At 38.3% G+C, this 12,489-nt stretch overlaps 1 long non-coding RNA gene across 3 annotated transcripts in view; it reads left to right on the top strand.

Annotated features, from left to right (window-relative positions):
* Positions 1-12,153, top strand: part of LOC137147827 (uncharacterized) — a 205,957-nt gene extending 193,804 nt beyond the window's left edge. For all 3 annotated transcript variants that reach the window (XR_010918389.1, XR_010918386.1, XR_010918379.1), the window contains exon 3: positions 11,791-12,153. This is a non-coding gene — a long non-coding RNA (uncharacterized lncRNA). The remainder of the gene's footprint in view (positions 1-11,790) is intronic.
* The last annotated feature ends 336 nt before the right edge of the window (positions 12,154-12,489 follow it).

Raw genomic sequence — 12,489 nt, forward strand, 5'->3', positions numbered from 1 at the left:
ATCAAAAACCAACATATTAAGGAATTGAGGTGATAAAAAATAATATAAATTGTTTAAAGAGAATTAGAATGTACTGTAGGGAAAAATCATAATTGCCAAAGGAAGAAGAAAAAAATCTAGTATAAAAAATTGTCAACATTATAAAAACTTTTAATTTTTTCAAAAAATGTGCCTTTTAATTATTTTTATAGTATTAAAACATGAATAAAATGGTTATAAAAACTTTTCATTTACAAAAATCTGGTTTTCATAAATGAAAAAAAAATGGAAATGTTACATTTTCAATAATATCAATTTTAGGGTGGTGGGAATGGTAATTGAAAAATATATTGCCTAAAACGAAATATGAGTTCATTTCCAACACTTTTCAAAATACTTATTTTTTCTTCACGCAGTATTTCTCACTTTGCCTCCTAATATTATACTATCTTCTTTCTCACTGTTCTTCTCTTAGGATCAGGTGACAACCTTATATGTAAGAATGAAGGCACTTCTCTTATGAGGTAAAAGAGTGTGCCTTGTCTTTAGATCAGGGATCTGAACAAGGTAGCAAGTGTATGCTTCTCATGTGCCTTGATTTACTTTATAATAGGGTCTCCTTTCAGTGTGTTTAAGAAAAAGCAAGATTATCAGTCACTTCAAAGAGCTTTCACATTCCATAAATTGTTTTTCTGGCAGCAAGCAAATGGAGGGATGAGCTGGTAGAAGCCAGTAACATTATGACTCATCTTATATGTGATCTCCGTAAGAGGTCTTAGCATAGCACATGGACTTTCCATCCTCCACAATAGTTGGAGGATATAGATGGGGCTCCTTTCTCCTATTACCTTCTCCTAGGTACCTAGTACCTTCTGCAGTACTGAAAAGTTATTAATGGATCGACTTTGTATAAAGAATATTGCAAATACACAAAGGGTGGAATTTCACCTGACAGATGCTTTTTCAGCTGGTGCAGGGAAAGGTTATTTTGCATCATTAAGAGAGGCTGAAGATATGTGCATCTTGGTCAGAAGTATTTGACATTCTTGTGCTTGCCTAAGACACTGAGAACAACTAAATTGAGGCCAGACTACAGACAGGTGTAGATTTCTTCATCCTTGCTGGCACATATCACATTTGCTCTCATTGACCCCAATCCTGCAAAGACTTACACATATGCTTAACTTTGTGCTCTGTGAATCCTTTCACTAAGGCCAAGGAGACTATTTGCAGTGTGTAAAATTGAGCACATGCTTAAGTCTTTGCAGAGTCAGGGCTATTATGAGGAGGGATAAATTCACTGGAAGCAAACCGAACAGGAAACCACTCTTAGATCTTAGACAGAGTTTTTAGCATATCACTGAAATTTACGATTTCTTTTTACAGATTTCACTTGTTGACTAATTCTGGTTAATGAACAGGAATCTGACTGTCTCTTGCTAAATATAAAAGTTACTGACTTGAGGTAATTTCTCACAAAAATACCCTTTTTTACTCCCCCATAAGGAGAACACATTTTTTTGTTTTCACAAATCCACAAAATGGTGGATTTTTGTGAAAGTACCGAAAACATTTTCCTACAGCTTGTCATGTCATTTTGACAAGGAGCGATGTCCAACCTTGCTTATATATTCCCCTCTGTTCCCACCTCTTCCCAGCTGCACTAGTGGTGGTCTTGCTGCATGTTGCACAGATGTTTCTTCCACTCATCTCCATGGTTGTTTTTCAAGTGGCTTCTTAGAGCAAATGTTTCCATGTGTGCATGCTCCTCCTTTCTGCTGACACCTTTTCTTTCTATACAAACAATCTGCTGCTGTCTTTCAGATCTAGAGAAAGAATGTCCCATTCCCCAGATGCTGGTTTTCCTTTTAGGTTGCTTGGCATTGGTACACATGGTCAGCAGGCAATATCTCCCTTCAGTCTGTTCCTCATGACCAACAGTGTTGATGTTTTGTTCTTTCAATCATATTTCCCCCTGTTACCCTTACTCAGACTGTTTTTTTTTCTTTTTTTCCAGTAAATCTCAACTTTCTTTGTATTAGTGGCCCAGATGGGATGTCTTCATTTCTCACGACAGCTTGAAAGGAGATAATCTTTATCCAAGTCACCACAAACAACTTGCCTGTCACGAGTTTCCTTTCTTTGGTGACTGACAACATCTCTGTTTTTTCTGTTTTGTTTTGGTTTTTTTTGGGAGGGGGGTGGCTTTACACTAGTGCAATTAAATTCACTTTCTGCAGCACTATCACTGCTCTTTTGCTTTTTTGCATTGTACTCAGAGTGTTGGATTACTGGATTATTCAGAAGAGATGAGCAAAGATCAGACCTAGTGGTGAATGAGATGATCCCCTTTTTAGTTCTTGTGTGTGGTAATAGCTATAGCTAAGATTGCCTAAGCATTTCCATTCTAAAGGGTCCTTTTCTTTTGCTTATAACTTTGTCAAACGTTTCAATTTTAGAGCTGAAATTTTGCAAACATAGTCACTGTCCAAGAGTAAATTTTTCTGAAATTTTGGCCAAATTTGGTTCAACAACTTTTGAAAACAAGTGAAAACAAAAACAAAACACTTTGCCAGCATGACACATTTTTGCAGCCTTTTATGAACAACGCTAGTGCATCATTCATCAGACACCATTCAACATGGACATGAGGGCCAGATTGTCCCTGGTTGTTTCCCATCAACTCCTTTCCTCCAGGTACCTAAACAACAGCCAGGACAATCCCTCAGTGACTATGTTGGTGTTGGATGGTGAATAAGAAAAGGAGATGTATAGAATGACATAGGGGTTCTGTGGCGCCTGCCTTAATTTGGGCCAAATTTACTTGAAATTGCCACAGTGTAATTTTGGAGTAAATTCATTGAATAGGCCACTGACTGAGCCAGTTGTTCATTAGGAAAAATATGATGTGATCATATAATTAAAGACTGCATAGTAACACGGATGCATAAGAGTTAAAGTAAGGGACACAAAACACTGCAGCTTGTCACAGTGCTACAAAAGTGTCTGGGGGCAATTACTGGAGAGTTCTGTAGTGTTTTATTTTATAAGAGCAATGAAAGGCTATATAGATATTCACATAATTTTCTTTTCTTTATTTTGATAAAAATGTAAGTGTACTTTGGAAAGAAATAGATAAGTTATTTAAGCTACCATGTTTTTCAGTAAATTTGGGTTTGAACCTAGAAATATTTACAGTACCTGACAGTTTCACTTTATAAATGTGGGATGGTACTCATTATTCTGCAGGTTTATGAACAGAACTGCATGAATACTTCCAAATATATTAATACATTCACTTTTTGAACCAAATTTATTCACTTTCCACGAATACTTGGAGGGACAAATTTTTACCCCAAAGTGTTCTGTGGCCCTCTTAATTGCTCTTTGTGGATGTGGGGAACAGAAACAATATATGTGATTTACGTAAACAATCACATAGTGAAAAGAGTGAAATATATCTACACACTATGAATTAACATTTCCATTCCTCACTCCCAGACATAAGGACTAAATCAGGACCAAATGAATCTAACAGCAGGACCACATCTTATGACTTGATAGTGTTAATGCAGATCTTCTATAGATTCATGCTGTAGTGCTATTTGGGGTTCATGTATGTTTTCTCATATTCATCAGGTGCCATGATCACTGTGTGACTATAAACAGCAATCACTAACACACTGAGAATGCCAGAGAAGTGCAAGAGACATAGTTTCATTATGTCTTTCTTTGGTGTTAGGATTAGGACAGTAAACATACCACAGAACATGTTAATACTTGATATAGAAAAATCAGAATTATAATTAGTTATATGGGAAAACATAGAGTATTCCAGATTTTTCTAAGAGTAATGGAATTATATACCGATGGTGCCTGGAAAAACCCTCTCCTTAAATGTGCAATATTTGTGCTTTACATAGCGTGCTAGTAATATGTCTGGAAAAAAAAAACCCCATTATCTCAAAGACTTCCTGTCCTTTAAACACTACTTTTTGACAGCAGTGGGGCAAGTCCTTGACCAGAGAGGAGGATAGTGGGTACAGAGTGCTAGTGGTGGCATGGACTTCTTTCAGTGCCATTTGTATGACCTGTATTATAATATATAAACTATGTTATATAGGACATCTAACACTGACATAGGCCATGTTCTCAAAAGACCAGCACCCCAAATTTGGATTTGATGCTTGCCATTTCTATTCTAAAACCACAGATATATGGGAATTAACAGTACATAAGCACACACATTTACCAACATCATCATCATCGTTATTATTATCTTAATGATTATGGTAGCTCCTAATAGCTGCAGCCAAGGATCTGTGTTCCATTGTTCTGTACAGAAAAATAGCAAAGCAAACTGCCTCTGCCCAGAAGAGCTTGTAGTCTACGTGTGAAATCAATGGCAAAACTCCCATTGACTTCCATGGGGCGAGGAGATTACCCTAGCTGTTAGACAGGGCATGACAGGAAGATAAAACAGGGTTGGGAGATCAGATAACAATAAAATGAACAAAGTTTTAGCAGAATAAGCAGTGAAGCAAAAGTGGCAGCTTGTTATTTGCCTAACCAAGTATACTGACATCATTATATAAAATATGTAGATGTGTACTATAGTGCACATAGACAAACATTTTTAGTTATAAAGAATGTAAACCCTTTTGCTTCATTTTGTAGCATTATAGAATAATGAATAGTGAATACAACCACGTGAGTTTGAGGAAGAAATTCCTTGCCAGTGTTGAAATGCCAGCACTCATCATCATAATAACCCAGACAGAAAAGAGATTTTACTCTTCTTACAGTGGAATTGTTTTTATAGCAAATGCATATTTTTGTACGAGAATCTTCCAAATAAAAAATGATGTTCTGAAACATACACACATTTGTATTTTTATGGGTAATATAGTTTTCCTAATAACCTTTTCAAGGGAAAGATTCTGCCTGATTTACAGAAAATGGAGTCTCTGTAAATTTGATTAGGCATCTGAGCACATCAGCCTATCTAGCTGCTATGTAGCTGATTACACATAGGTATGTTGTGTGAAGGCAGTTTAGCTGGGATCATATCATGGCTCTAACCAAAGTGGATTTAGAGATAATGAGCTTGCATCTCAGAATACTTAGGATTGCAGCATGCTCTCTAAACTGATGATGCAGCAGCTGCATAATGCAACAATGTAATTTATTCATGTAATATGTACAATATTGCTGTAATAAAAAGCCCATTGGTGGTTCCTGTAATTCTTTATCTGAACATCTTGTTATTAGTAGCTGTGTAAGTCAGTATTTCACCATTTCAATTTCTGGCTATTTGCAAGTCCAAGCTATAATATTTTAAAAGATAAAACATTTTATACAGTGTGAGCTGTACTTTGAATCTGCCTGTACTGAGCTTAGTTCTTTAGCTTGTGAACAAGACATTTTGTACCGATTTCAGAAAACCTGCAAATTACACAAAGAGGAATGACAAATAAGACTAGATAGATTCTGGACTTGGTACAAAATATCTAATGGTGGTATATGAATAATTTTTCTTTTTCTTTTTTCAAAAAAGGAAATTTAGACAAAATATTTCAGAACGATATGCCTGGTTTACACGAGAATATCTAGGACTACACTGAACTGTGGGCTGGCTTGCATTAAATAGCTTTTTTTGCTTATAAATATAGCAATGTTTATATTAAAGGTAAATTTCTTCTGAAGTAAATTTTAATAGGCATATATTAACTTTCAACAGGAGTCTACATGTAAAGACAGTGATGAAGAGCATTACAACAGAATGCTTGGAAATTAATCTGCCAGTTTGACCCAGTAACCGACATGCATACTAAAACACTGATGTGAATTGAAAATAAAATAACCACGCTTGACAGATATAATAGTTTAAGTGATTTCAAATTAACCACATCCCACTGACCGCAAGTGAAGAATGTGTTCATTCTCCCGCAATGAAACATGCTCTAGGGACTCATTATATAGAATAGAGTAAGTAAAACCAGAGTGGAGTAATTGATGCTGAGGAGGAAGGAAGAATGACAGCTATTTAATGATTCTCAAACTTATACATAAAGATACCACAAGCGCTTAATATATTATTTTTTCTCTCCAATCTAGAAATATTATAGGCTTAAATCTATATTGCGTAGTAATTGCAACACTTGATATAGCTGTTAGGAATAATGAATCATGGCAAAGATGCATCAGCTAGAGTGAATAACAAACAACCCTGTACCATTATGTGTATATGCATTATGTGGCTTATTTTGCAGTGGGGGAGAGGAAGCAAGGGTATGATATCTACTTAAGCTATCTGTCATCACAACTGGCTTTTTATATATTAAAGGTTCCCTAAACAGGTTTTGAATTATCTCAAAAATATTAAAACCTTGATTTCATTTTACATTACTTGGATTGGTTTTTTTTTCTCTTCACATACACTGGAAACTTTGTTAAAGGCAAGTTACCAAAGCAAAATAAACTGATCAATAGATACATGATGATGAACAGGTACAGCTAGTCAGTTGGGGGCAGCAGGACTAAGTCCCACCAATAGTGTCAATACTGCGTTATGTGGCTGATGTATCGCAAGGCTGCGGTACCTCCTGCAACCACTGAGGACTCCTGGTGTGGCTGAAGTCACTAGAGGTTGAAGAACACCTGGATGCCACTGGGTACCTTCAGGTCCTGCAACATATAGACCTCAGGCAGCAAAGGGACGAGGCACAGAGCAGAGAATATAGGCTTCTGTGGGGCTTTTTCAGTTCAGTCCCCAAGTCAGAGTATAAGACTGACCTACAGGTACCCCGCAGCCTTTGCTTCCATGTATTACTCATAGCCCCACCACTTGTTTTAGCTGCCTCTCACTGCTGGCTATGAGTTGCACAAAGTGTTTACAAATGATGGAATGGCCTATGATCTTTAAAGCAAACTTAGTGTTTGCAAAAGGTGCTGGTTTGAAAGAATTCTTCATCTGGCCACAGAAAGATGCCGACAGCACAGGGAGCATAAGGGCAAGTTTCCTCACTACTGCACTGATGTGGCTCAGGACTTTTCTGGAGGGATCATCTCTAGGAGTGAGAATAGCTCATCCTCCATGTCCATTCACTGTTTGGTATCAGTGGTAAGAATGCCAGAGAGGGATGTTGGTTAGTGCCTATTGTGATAAAGGTTTAATAAAATAGATAGGTCTTCACTAAGCTGAAAACACCACTAACTTTTACAACTGGCTGCCAAAAACCATCAGTTGACAATGATTTGGCCATTACTAAGGAAATAAGTTTGACACCAAAAATGTTGAATAAAATAGAGGAGGAGGAGTCATGGAATTAAAATCACTGGGTGAAATCCTGGTTCCACGGGAGTTTTGCCATTGACTTCACTGGGGCCAGGATTTCACTCCTTGAATTTCCACCAATGTTTTTAACCACCAAAAAATTTGTCATGCCCACTCCTTCAGTATGGTGTAGTACGGGCAGTTTAAGGAAAGGTTCACCAGTGAACTTCCAGACTGTGCGGAAGGGTTAGTTTTCCATTGCGTGGGCATGACATGACATCCTCCTGTTGCCTGGTTATTCACCTCATCCAAAGACAGCATGTTCATAATTGTATATCCACCCAACACAGTGCTTAGCATTCCTTCAGCACTGACCCACAGGGAAGAGTGCTAGTCCCTTTGGCCTTGTCTCCACTATATACGGTTTGCTGGTGTAGCTATCATGGCAAGCCCTCCTAGTGGAGATGCAGCAAATACCTATTGAAATAACCTAGTCGAAGCTAGGAGATATTCCAGTTTCCTAAATGGGCTAAGTTATGCCAGTAAAAGGACTTTTTTGCTAGTATAACCTCATCGGCTTTTGCTGGCATAGCTATGTTGGTTAGGGATGTGATGTTTTCACACTACTAACTGGCATAGCCATGCCAGAAAAACTTCTAAGCATGGACCAGACCTCAATCACCAACAACACTTACCTGTGGCATCTACATGTGCCTAGGAGGTCTCCAGTCAATGCACTAATAAGGATCAACCCTACTTATCTTGAGATACGTGACAAAATAACAGCACAAGGTGGATTTACACTAATCCAAGAGTCTTCATTATTAATGTGTCCCATTATACATGTGTCCCATCTAAACAAAGTAATAGTTGTCTTTCTAGGAGCGGTTATCTTTCCTGTCCATCAGAGGGCACCACACTGACTAAGGCAGGTTTATTTTATTTTATTTTATTTTGTTTTGTTTTGTTTTGTTTTATTTTTTCTAAAATATTTTCAGGAAGTTGCCACTTTAAAATTTGTTTCCTGCTTGAGTTGACAAATCCAGACCCACAATAGGTGTTTATTTAAGCAGGACAAAGATGTCTCTTGCTTCCCTGTATGGGTTAACTGCTTCTCCCCTGCTGGGGCATAATGTAAGCCTTGTGGCTCTTACGGTATGCTTACACTGCAATTAAAAACCCATGGCTGGCCCTTGCCCTTGCCAGTTGACTCAGGCTCACGGGGTGCGGTCTAAGGTGTAATTTAATTGCGGTGTAGATGTGCAGACTCGGGCTGGAGCCTGGGCTCTAGTACCCTGCGCGGGCGGAGAGTCCCAGAGCTCAGGCTCCAGCCTGAGCCCAAACATCTACACTGCAATTAAACTGCACCTTAGCCTGAGCCTCGTGAGCTTGAGTCAGCTGGTACGCACCAGCCGCGGGTGTGTAATTGCATGTAGACATTCCCCCTGGTAGTGCTTGTAAACCTCACTAAAAAGAGACAATACTTGCTTCCTTTTAGGAAGCAAAATTAGCCTGATGATTGGTGAGCTAGAGAGCCAGAAGCCTATTTTTTAAGAGTAGGGAATTATTTAATGAAACATTTTTTAAAGTGCAGTGTAAGCTGGTGGGATGACTCAGCTGAAACAAAACAGCAACACTCAGTGAGGTTTACAGTCATAAACCAAAACTAGATAATTGAAGCAAAAACAGTCTCTTCCCTCCCTACCCTACCCCCAGTGTTTCCAGGCAGCCCAATTTTCTGCCTCCCTACAGATATTTCTTCTCCACCCCCAGTTGCCTTTTCCCAGAACACCCAAGTAAGAGGGAAAAGTGAAACTGGAGTTAACCCCTTGTGCACTAGAGTCTAGACTGTGACGCTGCACCATATCATATGGAGCCTTTCCAGACATTTTAGCCCTTTGTATAAAATATCTTCTCTTGAGCAATGATTTTATAAATGAATATTAAAAATATAACCTAGTCAAAGCAAGGAGATGTACCCCTCTTCAGATCTGGGCCCACTCCAGAGAGGTGCTGAGCTTGCCTCAGGATCAAGCCCTATAGCGGGATGCAAAATTAGATAAATTGAACAAGACCCAGTAAGTGAAAATGTGTTTGGGCATCTATGCAACACTGCAAATGAATCAGTCTATTATAGCAGAATATTATAGCAGTACCATCTGTGCCACTGTCTGCAGGTAAAGCAAATGCAATTTTGAAATAGAAAAAAAGTAAAACTCCGCAGTTAGTAAAAGGACAGAGCCATCTCACTCTTCTTTCTTATTCCACCAGTGATGCACACCTTAAGGCCAGACATGAGTTGTGATAGGCTGTCATGCGGTTCGGATATTATAGATGAAATCCTTCCAGGAGCAGCATCTGGCTCGTTTTGTAAGCTCCACAGTCATTTGTAGTGATGGGGTTACATGTGCCCTAGGCTTTGTCAGATGGCTAGGCTTCTTTTTCTCTAGGGTACACTTTAAAAAAAAAATCTTTGATTGTGAGGAATTCATGCTCTACAATACATGCTTAACTTACCATTATTTTGCGTTTTTTAAAAAGAGCATTCTTTTATGAATAAGGCAGTTTGAAAGCTGGCCATTTATATGCTGGGTTTCAATGTAGTTTTCTTAAAGGCCCGCATTAGACTTCTTTACAAATGCAGAATAAACTCTTCTATGTCTTTCTTTACAATTCTCTACTCCTGTACCTGAGCATTCCTTGACCATAGAGTCATAGGAATGAGTGATGGAAATGACCTGAAGCTACCTTGTCCCTCTACCCCTGCTAATGCAGGGTTGGTCCCAATGGATCATAGGGATCTTTAATATATTCCCAAGCATTTTGTCCAATTTAGTTTTAAACAATTTAAGCAGTGAGGCTTTTACCACTTCTCTCTGGAAAGTCATAATTTAGTAGTCCTCATTCTTAGACATTTTCCTGATACTCTTTGTAAAATTTTCTTTAAACTATATCATCCTTTATCCTACTTAAAATTGTTCCCCTTTAGACCACCCTAATCTTTCTGTGTTTAAAGGAAGTGGGTATACCTGAAGGCAGTATTTGACTCATCCTCAGCTAGAGTATATCTGTGTATATTTCCTTCAGTGGAACTACACTGAAGATTTGACCCTATGTGTTTAAATTCTTCAGATAGTTGTACATGATCAGCATATCTCACTTTGCTGTCAGTTTGCCAAATCAAATTTATTTAGTTCCTTCAAAGAATTTACAATTCAAGGGCCACGCTTACTCACATTAAGTAGTACATTACAATTAGTCGTTCTACTGAATGGGATGGTATGGAGAAGAAGGTACTATTCAGTGTTGTTAAAGGCATCAGAATTTGATCCATAGTGGACAACATATAAACAAAATATGAACCAAGGAGATGAGGAAGGAAATCTGGGATAGGGTGGAGCGGCAATTTGCAGGAAAGCAGATGATGTAGTATAAGATTGAGGATGGAAGAATCAGCCTACATAGTGGAGTTGGTTGAGTGATACACTATGCAACATGATAGCTCCTGAGTTATATTTTAAAGTATTTAAAATGTTTATAGGGAATAAACAGAGAGGTTTTTGAAGGATTGTGTGGAAGGTGAGGTGAATGAAACTGCACAATTTATAGGATAGAGTGACTGAATTGATATATTAGGGTATGTCTATATAGACATGGCTGCTGGATCGATTCTTCGGGATCAATTGAGCGGCAGTGGAGGCCGGCTCAATTGATCTGGAAGTCAACGGCATTAATCCACCCCCGCAAAAAGATTAACGCTGTGTCAATGGGAGGGCATTTCCCGTCGACACAGCATAATGAAGACCCCACGGTAAGTAGAAGTTAGGAAGTCGACGGAAGACATGCAAGCTACTCTACTTAGCTTGTGTATCTCCCGTCAATTGTCACCAAATTTCGCTGGCAGTGTAGGACTGAGCCTTAGTGTCCAGAGAGTTGGTTGTGATCTAGAGGTGGCTAAATACTGCAAAACAGGGCTCTTAAATGTTTGTTCAAATTCCTAGATGTCTCCTTGGTTTGACCTTGTTTTTGCTCCTTTTTATTCACTGTTCCTAGAGATTTGCTATAACAGGGGTTGATGGTTTGTTGTTCTTTTTTACAGGGGTGTGCAAAAAATGACTGTTCTTCATATGTGTACTAGGGTTTTTGTGTGTTTTTGTTATTTGCTAATAATCAATCATCATTCATTATTCGCTACCATTTTTCTGTCATCCAGTCATGTAGCAGTATGAATATGATGAAACTTAGGTCATACACAGCAAATAATAAATAGTGACTAAAGGAAGTGAACAATCTGAGAACAACCTATAACCTGAAACTTGTTCACCTAAACTGTTCATAAGCAATATTGAGTTGTCAACAAATCTGTAAATAGCAAAGTTGGTTTCAGAACAATTTTTATACCAAGCAAAGAACTAAGCTCATTGTATGTAATACACTCAGAATGAATAATTTAACCAGCTCTATTGTGAACAAAGGTAATTAGCCTGTAAGGCATTGCAATATATGACTGTTTTCTCTGTGTGCTCTCTTCACAGGCCACACCCCCAAGAAGAGGCCGGTTCAGAAGGCAGTTTAGACACAGGAAGAGCTGTGGATTGTTTTTTGTGTGTGTGATGTGAAATCAGCGAAATTTATCTTTTTGCCTGCCACCTTCAGTAGCTTTGCCTGACTACTATAAAATGCTTCTGCTTTTGGGGGGCACTGTTGAAGATCTTCACACTCTTGCCTTTTCTGGGGTAGAAAATAATGACTGTGTTTTCTGTATATTTGTACTGTGATGTGGCTAATCACGCAACTGAACAACAAATGGATCTATGGGGCACAGCATGTGAACAAACTGTAGTCTGAAATACGTTTGCATGAAGAGTTTGCCAAACAATTTTAAATAAAAAACTTATTGGTAAATATCAAAGTCTTTGTGAATAATTTGCAAGCAAAAATTGGGCCAAATTCTTTGAATAAACTCTTCACTACAAGTAATTTGCCCAGATACAATCCTCATCCATGTCTGTTGACTATTACAACTCTTTTCTCCATGGCTTCCCTAGCTACAGCTCTTCAGATTTAAGCCTATGGACAATGTTGCTGCCTGTCATCTCACATGGATATATGTGCACGTATACATTAGGCCAAGTTCATTCCTGCTGCAACTTCATTGACTTCAGTGTAGTTACAACAGAGATTAAAAAGCAGACCGTCATCTCCATCTTCGAATTCTCCTTGCATTCCAAGAT

This window comes from Emydura macquarii, unplaced genomic scaffold (assembly GCF_026122565.2).
Source record: "Emydura macquarii macquarii isolate MOO-44397 ecotype Brisbane River unplaced genomic scaffold, CSIRO-AGI_Emac_v2 contig_18, whole genome shotgun sequence".
In the NCBI taxonomy this organism is placed as follows: Eukaryota; Metazoa; Chordata; order Testudines; family Chelidae; genus Emydura; species Emydura macquarii.